The 12,682-nt window shown below is 40.0% G+C and overlaps 1 pseudogene across 1 annotated transcript; it reads left to right on the top strand.

Annotated features, from left to right (window-relative positions):
* The first annotated feature begins 2,416 nt into the window (after positions 1–2,416).
* Positions 2,417–2,944, top strand: LOC148120317 (Ig heavy chain V region 3 pseudogene; annotated as a pseudogene). Its single transcript, XR_015739277.1, has 2 exons — positions 2,417–2,532; positions 2,615–2,944. The product of XR_015739277.1 is annotated as an Ig heavy chain V region 3 pseudogene (transcript).
* Positions 2,945–12,682: the final 9,738 nt, after the last annotated feature.

Raw genomic sequence — 12,682 nt, 5'->3', positions numbered from 1 at the left:
TCTCTACCTACAGGTAAGTATGTTCCCAGAACCGGGTTTGGTGTGAAGCCACAGTATGGGGTTACAAAGGCATTCTTTCCAAATTGTCTACTCTTATATTCACATACAGCAACCTGTGGCTGAACCTAGGAATCCTGGAGGCACATTAAATGTGTCCTACAAGGATATTTACTCATATCTTCCCCACTGGGTATTGTAGAACACTGAACATGGGATTGAAAGGATTAGGTGGAAACTCCTAAGCATTATGAGAACAGCACATGGACAGAAGCTTGAGGACAGAGCTCCTCTGGATGTAGACACAATGCCTGATACTTCCTACATGGAGCTCAGAAGCCTGATATGAGTAGTCTGCCATCTATTACTGTGTAAGTAAGACACAGTGTCATGACCACAGCTGAGCTGTTTCAGAAACTTTGAAGGAGCAGGAGACTGTCTTGGGATGAGAGAACAGGAAAGGGTAACTTAAAGACTTGCTCAAAACTTGTGATTAAGTATTGATGAAATAAATATTTGACAAAAATTAATACTTATTGTGTAAAGAAATTCCTAATCACCATGCATGCAAAAATCAGTTTTAAATTTGTAAAGTTGACCCACATATCCCCCTGCTATTGTCAGTGTCAACACCTGTGTCTGCCATAATTGGGTCAACACTGAAACAGAAATGTTTGATCACATATTAAATAAATGTCTAACTCCTAGGACATTACCAATATTGCTGTTGGGATATTAAAAGTACTGATTCATCAATACAATCCATATTTATGTGTTTTGAGAAATAGATTCAGGGTTTAAGACATCAATATTCTCACAGAGTACCAGGCCTTGCAGTCCTCTCTATCAGCCTCCAGGTAAGAGGTACCAACTAGTGGTTCCTGTTACACGCTGAATACCTGCTTGCTAATTAGAATTGTGACCTGCTCCATAGGAAAGACTTCATCCATGGTGAACTTGTTCAAAAACTCATGACTAGGAATGATATAGCCCAAGTAGACTCTAGTTGTATTACTAATGGTCATGTTGTTTAACTGCCTATAAATATACATGTTTATATATAATAGATTAGTGCTGCTTTTAGTCTTAATCATGGAAGCATCTGTATGCAGTGTTCAATGATCTTTGTAGACATTCATGACTGGTCAAATTGATGAGAATGAATGACTGAGTGAGTACTCAGCCACTGTGAATCCTCTTTGTCAACCTCCTCCCTTCCTAGAACACAGGTAGAGGAAGGACACCCCATGGATCTCTGTAAGCTAAAATGATGTTAGGATTGGAAGAATGCGTAAGAAGTTAGAATCACTTTTTTTTTTTAGAAATATGGCCACTTGGCGGTTACTCATGACCTAGTAGATAACATGCACCATATCCATATAGACAGCTTTTATTAGACATACTGAATTATTCATTAATAAAACAAAAGAGATCAATATGTTAGAAGAAAGACCTTTTTTGGGAGATCTTAAGGAAAGAAAGAGCCATATAGTGGCTGAGAATATGATCAAGATATATTGCATTCATAAATGAAAAGTTCAAGGGATGAACAAAATCCTTCTGAAATAGCAATATTCCATATGTTTAGAATTTTCATATAGGTGTACAATGTACACTGTACATATTTAACCTATAAAGTCATTCTAGCATTTTCTCCCCCCCACATCTATTTGCCACTTTTATTTCATTGGACATTTTCAGTTCTATGGCCTTACATATGTGCATTGACAATTATTTCTAACTATATGATATCTAAGGACTACAAATTAAACTCAGAAAATATCTGTTTCTGAGAGGGTCTTAGATTACTTAATAATGTCATCACCAATTGCATTCATTTTACTCAAAGTGATATAAGTTCCTTATACATTACTGATGAATAGACCATGTTTTAAGCATATATATCATGTTTTCTTTATACAGTCATTTGTTCAAAGACATATAGTTTGTGTCTATAATTTATCTACTGTAGACAGTGCTGCAATAACATTTGTGTACAAAAATTTCTGAGACATTTTCACTTTTAATCATTTGTGTAAGTGTTTTAGAATGCAATCTTCTGGAAAAACACTTGCCAATGTAATGTATATTAACAAAGACAAGAAGTTCTCTTAATTTATGATTTTTGAAATCCTTTTCACAACTACTAACTGTAAATCTTTTGTCACAAGAGGAACAGCTGTCTATAGCTCAAGTCACATTGTAAACTGTGAGCTTATGTCTGGATGTTACATCCACAGGTCTACACAAGGCTTGGGGATATAGTATTTGCTTCATTTATGCAGACAGGATTAGAACTGGACTTCGGCATCCTCCTGCCTGACCCAAGGTACCCTACCTCTTTCATCCAAAGCTGTACTAGGACCTTATCTAAGAGGTACACTGTTCATGAATATACAAATCACATGGTAAATATAGAGATGTCCACTCCCCAGAACAACATATGATCAGTGCCCTCTCCACAGTCACAGAGCACACAGGTCCTTACCATGGAGTGGAGCTCAATCACTCTCTTCCTCATGTCACTAACTACAGGTAAGGGGCATTCCGGTTCCAAATCTGAAGAGGAAACAGGGACTGAGGTGACAATGAAACACAAACTGTTTTTTCTCTACAGGTGTCCACTCCCAGGTACAGCTGCAGCAGTCTGGGCCTGAGCTTGTGAAGCCTGGGACCTCAGTGAAATTGTCCTGCAGGACCTCTGACAATATCGCTAATTACTATATTTACTGGGTGAAGCAGAGTCCTGGTCAGGGCCTAGAGTGGACTGGAGATATTGATCCTGAAGATGGTAATAAATACTGAATACAATCAGAAGTTCCAGCACAAGGCCACACTGACTGCTGACAAATCCTCCAACACAGCCTACATGGAGCTCAGAAGCCTGACATCTGAAGACTCTGCGGTCTATTACTGTGCGAGACACCGTGTTGCAACCACATCCTGAGTGTGTCAGAAACCTTGGAGGAGCAGGAAGTTGTCCTGGGACTGAGATGACAGAGACGACTAGCCTGAAGATTTACACAGAAATAATCTTCTGAGTGTCTGTTTTTCTGCCTCCTTCTCTATAAATAAAATGATACTAATTGATCTCCATTTACATGTTTCTCTGTAATAAAACCCTAAGGAAGGGAAAATTGTGTTAATGCGCAGTGACAGAATTATCTCTGGATTCAAAGAGACTTGAAATTTTTGGAGTAGCTTTGAATAATGTATTATATGAATTTTATCAGTAAAGTTTACCTAAAAAGTATATTACCAATCCAGAACTCCTCACACATTTTTAAGTAGCATGAATGTGCGTTTTTTAATTCTACCTCTGTTGTGTAGCAGAATTTCAGTTTCTCAGAAAGGAAGATTTATTTACATCATAATGTACTACCACATAAGTGTAAATCTTATAAGCTGACAAAATATGATTAAATTACATTTCATAGTACTGGTTTATTTACCCAGTGTGTATACATGTCAGTTAATAATAGGTTTGAGATTCTTCATATTAATCTGATCTTAAGTTTACTGCCTTTCTAGATCCAGTACCCGACCTACAGTCTCAGGCTTTTACAGACACTGTCTTACTCTGACATGCCATCATCGTTCATGTTCCTCTGGATATGTTGAAGTCACTCTTGTTCTACAGAGTGATTGGTTTTGGATACCTGGGCCAATAACAAACAACATGGAATCCTGTTTGAATTTAAAATACTGTCTTCATAAAGCTTTCTCCTGTCTCCACAAACAGAAAAGCATTAATGATCAGGTGGCAAGGGAATCTCCCAATCCTGTCCTCTGAATTGAATAAGACTCAACAATGTAAGGCATCAGTCAAGTGACTGTAAGTCCTAGATTCAAGCAGTTGTCTGTTGCATTCTTCAGAGCCATTTTGAAGTGCCCAAACCCCTAATACTGCAAACTTAAACACCTTGTACTCCCTACTTTGTAGAGCCACTGTGAAATCTGTGTGACTTCCACAGAGGAAGACAGGAATTGACCTACCCCAGCATCTAGCTATACCACTCTGGAGCATATAACCAAATGACTCTCCATCCTACTAGAGACACTCACTCAAAAATTTTCACTGCTACTATGCAGATAACAGCCAGAAAATGGAAAGAGGCTCTTTACTCCTGTTATCAACTATCCCAGGATCCTTTTTTCTTGAGTAGCCATTCTACTCCCTGCCTTTGATGAGGTTATTTATGATGATCTTTGAATCTCATGGAGATAATGTCACATACTTTCCTATTTCAATTTCTTTCTTCAAAACCTTAAAGTTCCTATCAAATAGATCTTTCATTCCCTTGGTGAGAGTTACCCCAAGATACTTTATGCTATTTGTGGCTATCGTGAAAGGTGATGTTTCTCTGATTTCCCTCTCTGTATCTTTGTTCTTTGTGTATAGAAGGGCAACTGATTTTTTTTGGAGTTGATCTCATATCCTGCCACAGTACTAAAGGTGTTGATCAGCTGTAGGAGTTATCTGGTAGAGTTTTTGGGGTCACTTATGTACACTATCATATCATCTGCAAATAATGAAATTTGACTTCTTAGTTTCCAATTCGAATCCCCTTGATCTCTTTATGCTGTCTTATTGCTATTTCTAGAACTTCAAGCACTATATTGCAGAGCTATGGAGAGAGTGGACAGCCTTGTCTTGTTCCTGATTTTAGTGGGAAGGCTTTGAGTTTCTCACCGTTTAAATTAATGTTAGCTGTCAGCTAGCTGTATATTGCTTTTTACTATGTTTAGGAATGAACCTTGTATCCCTAATCTCTCCAAGACCTTTATCATAAAGGGGTGTTGAATTTTGTCAAATGCTTTTTCAGCATCTAATGAAATGATCATGTGGTTTTGTTCCTTCAGTTTATTTTTATTTTTTATTTTTTTATTTTTTTTGTTTTGAGAACTCTTTTTTACTTTAGGATATCTGTCAGTATAAAATTTTGTATCATATGGATTTCTTTTTCTTTTTTAACTTTGAAGACACTACCCTCAATTTGTCTCACTTGGTGGTCAAAACAATCCATGAACCAGGCATGGAAATTAAATAACTATTACTCTTAATAAAGATGAAACTGAAGTTCCGAGACCTCTAGGGGCTCAATTATTCAGTGACCCTGATGAGTCTGATGGTGTTTTTTTTCTTGTTGTTGTTTTATTTTATTTATTTATTTATTTATTTATTTGCTTGTTTGTTTGTTTATAAAAATTTCCACTTCCTCCCCTTCTCCCCATACCCTCCCATTCCCCCCACTCCTTCTACTCCCCCCCAATCCCTGTCCTCCTCCCTCTCCAGTCCTAAGAGCAGTCAGGGTTTCCTGCCCTGTGGGAAGTTCAAGTTCCTTCCCTCTCCCTCCAGGTCTAGGAAGGTGATCATCCAAAAAGGCTAGGATCCCAAAAAACCAGTACATGCAGACGAAACAAGACCCAGTGCCCTTGTCAATGACTTCTCAGTCAGCCCCCATGTCAGCCACATTCAGAGACTCCGGTTTGATCACATGCTCGTTCAGTCCAAGTCCAGCTAGCCTTGGTGAGCTCTCATTCGATCAGTCCCCTTGTATCAAAGGGTGAACGCACCCCTAGCGGTCCTGACTTCCTTGTTCATGTTCTCCCTACTTCTGCTCCCCATTTGGACCTTGGGGGCTCAATCCAGTGCTCCAATGTGGGTCTCCGTCTCTATCTCCATCTATCGTCAGATGAAGGTTCTCTCTGGTCCTGCCTTTCTTGCTCACGTTCTCCCTCCTTCTTCTTTTCATTTGGACCTAGGGAGTTAAGTCCAGTGTTCCAATATGTGTCTCTGTCTCTATCTCCATCCATCGCCAGATGAAGGTTCTATGGTGATATGCAAAATATTCATCAGTATGGTTATGGGCCAAGACCAGTTCAGGCATCCTCTACTCTGCTGCCCAGGGAACAATCTAGGGACCTCTTCTTGGGCCTGGGAACCCTTCCAGAATCAAGTATCTTACAAACCCTAAAATGGCTCCCTTAGTTGAGATATATACTTCCCTGCTCCCATATCCATCCTTCCTCCCTCCCTCTCCATCCCATTCCCCCAAGCCATCCCCAATCCTCCCCCTCTACCTTCTCTCTAACCATCTCCCCTTACTTCCACCCTCCCATCCTCCGTGCACCCAAGTTTTCCTGGCAATCTTGTCTACTTCCAATATCCAGGAGGATAACTATATGATTTTCTTCAGGTTCACCTCCTTATTTAGCTTCTCTAGGATCACGAATTATAGGCTCAAAGACTTTTAATTATGGCTGGAATCCACTTATGAGTGAGTACATACCATATTCCTCTTTTTGGGTCTGGGTTACCTCACTCAGTAAAGCGTTTTCTATTTCCATCCATTTGCATGCAAAATTCAAGATGTCATTGTTTTTTGCTGCTGAAGCAATAATGTATTATTGGAGTTGTTTTAATTTTAATTTCATGGGCGAACTGAGGACTTTGGTTGCAGGCCATAGAGAATTCAGTCTTGAAATGAACAGGAAATTCTCTCTGCTGGTTATGTTTTCTACTGCAGGAAGGTTCTATGAAGCCTGCAGGGAGAGAAAGACATCAATAATCTTACACAGTACCAGACCTTGTAGTCTACTCTATCAGCCTCCAGGTAAGAGGTACAAATCAGTGATTCCTTTAGATGCCGAATAACTAACGTCTAAATGGATTTGTGACATGCTCCATAGAAAAGACACCATCCCAGATAAAAATTATCATATGGGTTTTTTTCCTTCAGCTTATTTATATGATGGATTATGCTAATAGATTGTCGTATGTTGAACCAGCCCTGCCTCTCTGGGATGAAGCCTACTTGATCATAATGGATAATTTTTGAATATTTTCTTTGTTTCTGTTTGCTAGTAATTTATTGAGAATTTTTTGCATCGATGTTCATGAGTGAGATTGGCATGTAATTCTCTTTCTCCGTTGTGTCTGTGTGTGGTTTTGGTATCAGGGTGACTGTAGCTTCATAAAAGGAGTTAGGCAATGAGTCTTCTGTTTCTATTTTGTGAAACACTTTAAGGAGTATAGGTATTAACTCTTCTTGGCAGTTCTGATAGAATTCTGCATTGAAACCATCTAGTCCAGGGTTTTTTTTGGTAGGGAGGTTTGTGATGAAAGCTTCTATTTCCTCACGACTTACAGGTCTTTTTAAACTGCTCACCTGGTCTTGATTTAATTTCGGTATATGGTATTTCTCTAAAAAAGTATCCATTTCTTTCATATTTTCCAATTTTGTAGCATACAGGCTTTTGTAGTAAGATCTAATGATTCTCTGAATTTCCTCTGTGTCTGTGGTTATGTCCCACTTTTCATTTCTGATCTTGTTAGTTTGCATGTTTTCTCTCTGTCGTTTGGTTAGTTTGGATAGGGGTTTGTCAATCTTGGTGATTTTCTCCAGGAACCAGCTTTTTGTTTCATTGATTCTTTGGATTATTTTCTGTGTTTCAGTTTTGTTGATTTCAGCCCTCACTTTATTTCCAGTCTTCTACTCCTCCTGGGTGAATCAGCTTCTTTTTTTCTAGAGCTTTCAGGTGTGCTGTTAAGTCTCTAATGTGTGCTTTCTCCGTTTTCTTTAATTGGGCACTTAGTGCTATGAACTTTCCTCTTAGCACTGCTTTCATAATGTCCCATAGGTTTGGGTATGTTGTGTCTTTATTTTCATTGTATTCAAGGAAGACTTTAATTTCTCTCTTTATTTCTTCCTTGACCCAGAGATGGTTCAGTAGTTGACTGTTCAGTTTCCATGAGTTTGTAGGTTTTCTGGGGTTAGAATTGTTGTTGAATTCTAACTTTATTCCATGGTGATCTGATAGTTTCTTGTAGGCAGCAGAATGTTGGATCCTGATTTCGTATTCATTCTCTTAACCTGTGCCTTTTTATAAATGAGTTAAGTCCATTGATATTAAGCGATATTAATGATCAGTGATTGTTGAGTCTGGATATTTTTCATGGTGGTAGCATTTGTGTGTTTCCCTTCTTTGAGTTGTGCTGGTGGAGGGTTGTCAGATACTTGAGTTATTATGGGTGTTGTTGGTTTCTTTGGTTTGTGATTTTCCTTCTAGTATTTTCTGTAAGGCTTGGTTTGTGGCTATGTATTGTTTAAATCTGTTTTTGTCCTGGAATATCTTGTTTTCTCTGATGGTGAATGCAAGCTTTGCTGGGTATAGTAGTCTGGGCTTCCTTCCTTGGTCTCTTAGTTTCTGAAGCACATCTATCCAAGACCTTCTGACTTTCATGGTTTCCATTGAGAAGTCAGTTGTAATTCTGATAGGTTTTCCTTTGTATGTTACTTGACCTTTTCCCCTTGCCGCTCTTAATAGTTTTCTTTATTCTGTATGATTGTGTTTTGATTATTATATGGTGAGGGGATTTCTTTTTGATCCAGTCTATTTGGTGTTCTGTATGCTTCTTGTACCTTCATAGGAATATCTTCTTTATATTGGGAAAGTTTTCTTCAATAATTTTGGTGAATATATTTTCTTGGCCTTTGAGCTGTATATCTTCTCCCTCTACTACCCCTATTATTCTTAGGTTTAGTCTTTTAACGGTGTCCCAGATTTCCTGGATGTTTTATGTTAAGAATTTGTTGGATTTGTTTTGATCTTTAATCAGTGTGTTTATTTCCTCTGTAGTATCTTCAGTGTCTGAGATTCTTTCTTCTATCTCTCGTATTCTGTTGGTAATACTTGTCTCTGCAGTTCCTATTCGTTTACTCAAATTTTCCATATGCAGCTTTCCCTCGGTTTGTGTTTTCTTCATTACCTCCATTTCATTTTTCAAGTCTTGAACTGTTTTCCTTACCTGTTTGATTGCTTTTTCTTGTTTTTCTTGGGTTTCTTTGAGAGATTTATTCATTTCAGCTACCTTTTTATTTGTTCTCTCCATTTCTTTATGTCAGTTTTTCACCTCCTGTTTAAGTTCCTCTATTATTTTTCATATAGTTCCATTTAAAGTTGATTTATTCTACTTCTTTTGTGGTAGGGTGTTCAATTCTTCTTGTTTCGTGATCCCTGCATTCTGGTGATGTCATGTTGCCTTTCGGGTTGTTGGAGGAATTCTTGCACTGGTGCCTGCCCATCTCTTCCTTCAAATGCAGCCAGGAGAGTGTTGGTGTCTTGGTCCCACCTTTGCTGTGACTGACTCTGGGTGGATCTCCTCAGTGCTGGCGCAGGAACTGTTCCCAAGTTGGCAGGTCTGAAAGGTTGTCCCCAGCACAGGGGCAGGACTCCTGGAGGTCTAACGACCCAGCAGTCAAAAGGGTGAAGTCGAGGGTGAGGGGAGAGTTGTGCGGAGCCAAGAAGCCCCTACAGCAGGAGCTGGAGGGGCCATGCAGGCTGGGTGGGTGCAACTAACATAGATTTCTTTCTTTTTTAAATTAATTAATTTATTTATTAAAAATTTCCACCTCCTCCCCACCTTCCTTCCTCCCCTCCCCATCTCCTCATCCCTCTCTAGTACTAAGAGCACTCAGGGTTCCCTGCCCCGTGAGAAGTCGAGGGTCCTCACCCCTCCATCCAGATTTATAAAGGTGAGCATCCAAATAAACCAGGCTCCCATAAAGTCAGTCCAGGCAGTAAAATCAAAATCCAGTGCCTTTGTCCTTGGCTTCTCAGTCAACCTAATTGCCATCCACATTCAGAGTGCCCAGTTTGATCACATGCTCCATCACTCCCAGTCCAGTTGGCTTTGGTGAGCTCCCATTAGATCAGTCCCACCGTCTCTGTTGGTGGACACACCATTCATGGTCCTGACTTCCTTTCTCATGTTTTCCTTTCTTCTGCTCCTCATTTGGATCTTGGGAGCTCAGTCCAGTGCTCCAATGTGGGTCTCTGTCTCTATCTCCATTCATTGCCAGATGAAGGTTCTATGGTGATATGCAAAATATTCATCAGTGTGGCTATGGGACAAGGCCAGTTCAGGCACCTTCTCCTCTGCTGCCCAAGGACCAATCTGGGGACCTCTCCTTGGACCTGGGAACCCCTCTAGAATCAAGTCTCTTGCAAACCCTAAAATGGCTCCCTTAATTAAGATATTTACTTCCCTGCTCCCACATCTATTCTTCATCCATCCCACTCATCCCATTCCACCAAGCTTTCCCGAATCCTCCCCTTTTCCCTTCTCTCTACCCATCTCCCCTTACATTCACCCCTTCTCACCCCTGTGCACCCAATTTTTGCCTGGCAATCTTGTCTACTTCCAATATCCAGGAGGATAACTATATGATTTTCTTAAAGTTCACCTTCTTATTTAGCTCTCTAAGATCATGAATTAAAGGCTCAATGTCCTTTAATTATGGCAAAAATCCACTTATGATTGAGTACATACTTTATTCCTCTATTGGGGTCTGGGTTACCTCACTCCATAAAGCGTTTTCTATTTCCATTCATTTGCATGCAAAATTCAAGATGTCATTCATTTTTGCTGCTGAGTGAAACTCCAATGTGTATATGTTCCACAGATTCTTTAACCATTCTTCTATTTAGGGCACCTAGGTTGTTTCCAGGATCTGGCTATTACAAATAGTGCTGCTATGAACATAGTTGAACAAATGCTTTTGTAGTATGATAGAGCATCTCTTGAGTATATTCCCAAGAGTGGAATTGCTGGGTCCTGAGGTAGGTTGATTCCCAGTTTCCTGAGAAACCACCACACTGACTTCCACAGTGGCTGCAGAAGTTTGCATTCCCACCAACAATGGATGAGTGTTCCCCTTAGTCCACATCCTCTTCAGCATAGACTATCATTGGTGTTTTTAATTTTAGCTATTCTGACAGGTATAAGATGGTATCTCAAAGTTGTTTTCATTTGCATTTCCCTGATTGCTAAGGAGGTTGAGCATGTCCTTAACTGATTTTTGGCCATTTGAACTTCTTCTGTTGAGAATTCTCTGTTCAGTTCAGTACCCCATTTTTTAATTGAGTTAATTAGAGTTTTAGTGTCTAGTATCTTGAGATCTTTGTATGTTTTGGGGATCAGTCCTTTGTCTGATGAGGAGTTTGTGAAGATCTTCTCCCAGTCAGAGGGTAACCTTTTTGTTTTACGGATAGTGTCCTTTGGTTTACAGAAGCTTCTCAGTTTCAGGAGGTCCCATTTATTCATTGATTCTCTTATTGTCTGTTCTACTAGGTTTCTATTTAGGAAGTGGTCTCCTGTGCCCATGTCTTGTAGACTACTTCCCACTTTCTCTCCTATGAGGTTCAATGTGGTCAGATCAATATTGAGGTCTTTGATCCATTTGAACTTGAGTTTTGTGCATGGTGATAGATATGAATCTACTTTCATTCTTCTACAGGTTGACATCCAGTTATGCCAGCACCATTTATTAAAGATGCTTTCTTTCGGTAGCAGAAGATTCATCTGAGGGGTGCGTGTGCTCCTGACCCTGGCAGAAGCCCCGAAACGGAGCACAGTCTTTCTCCGGCCCCCTTAACTCCCTGGTCATTCTGCAGGGGCTGCTCCACGCTGCTACAACCTCTCTCTTCCTATCCCATCCCAGCTTTCACCCTGGAACCCCTTCCCTTCTTCTTTCCTTCCTTGGGCCCATAAAATCCCCCAGCTCAGCCTGTTTGGGCATTGGGATGGGCTGGTGAGTGCAACTGGGAAGGCAGGAGTTACTTTGTTTCAACAGCCTGCCCCCAGAAAGGTAGGCCTTTTGTCAGTGAGATCCCTGACCAACAAGGGAACCTGACCCTGTACCAGAAGATCCATTAGAGAGCATTTGAAGGAAGAGGTGGGCAGGCGCCAAGGAAAGAATTCCTCCAACAATCTGAAAAACAACATGAAAGCACCAGAACCCAGCGATCTTACAACAGAAGGACTTAAATACCCTAATCCAGAAGAAGTGGAAAACAGTGACATAATGAACATGATATAGTCCCTTAAATAGGATATGAATAACCTCCTTAAAGAAATGGAAGAGAGGTATAACAAAAAGTTTGTAGAAATGAGTAAATCCGTAAATGATACACTCAGAAACCAAGCAAAAACAATCAAACAGGTAATGGAAACAGTTCAGAAATTGAAAACTGAAATGGAGGCAATGAAGAAAACACAAACCAAGGGCCAGCTGGATATTGAAAGTCTGGGTAAACGAACAGAGACTATAGAAACAAGCATAACCAATAGAATACAAGAGATAGAAGAATGAATTTCAGATTCTGAAGACACCATAGAGAAAATAAACACTCTGATCAAAGAAAACAGCAAATTTAACAAATTCTCATCACAAAACATTCAGGAAATCTGGGACACAATGAAAAGACCAAACCTAAGAATAATTGTTGTAGAACAAGGAGAAGAATTGCAGATCAAAGGCCCAGAAAATATATTCGACAAAATTATAGAAGAAAACTTTCCCAACCTAAAGAGCAATATTCCTATGAAGGTTCAAGAAGCATACAAACCAGGCTCCCACAAAGTCAATCCATGCAGTAGAATAAAAATCCAGTGCCATTGTCCTTGGCTTCTCAGTCAGCCTTCATTGCCAGCCACATTCAGAGTGTCCATTTTTATCACATGCTCCAATACTCCCAGTCCAGCTGGCCTTGGTGAGCTCCCATTAGATCAGTGCTGAGGAGTTCCATCCAGAGGGGTGAGTGTGTGCTATCTGGTGTGGACTGTCACCCAAGAGAACACAGTCCCCATGCCCAGCTTCTGCTGTAGCATCTTCTTTGT

Source organism: Myodes glareolus, chromosome 11 (assembly GCF_982192425.1).
Source record: "Myodes glareolus chromosome 11, mMyoGla1.1, whole genome shotgun sequence".
Taxonomy (NCBI): Eukaryota; Metazoa; Chordata; class Mammalia; order Rodentia; family Cricetidae; genus Myodes; species Myodes glareolus.
The sequence above is the reverse complement of the archived record's forward strand: the minus strand, read 5'-3'. Positions and strand labels throughout refer to the sequence as shown.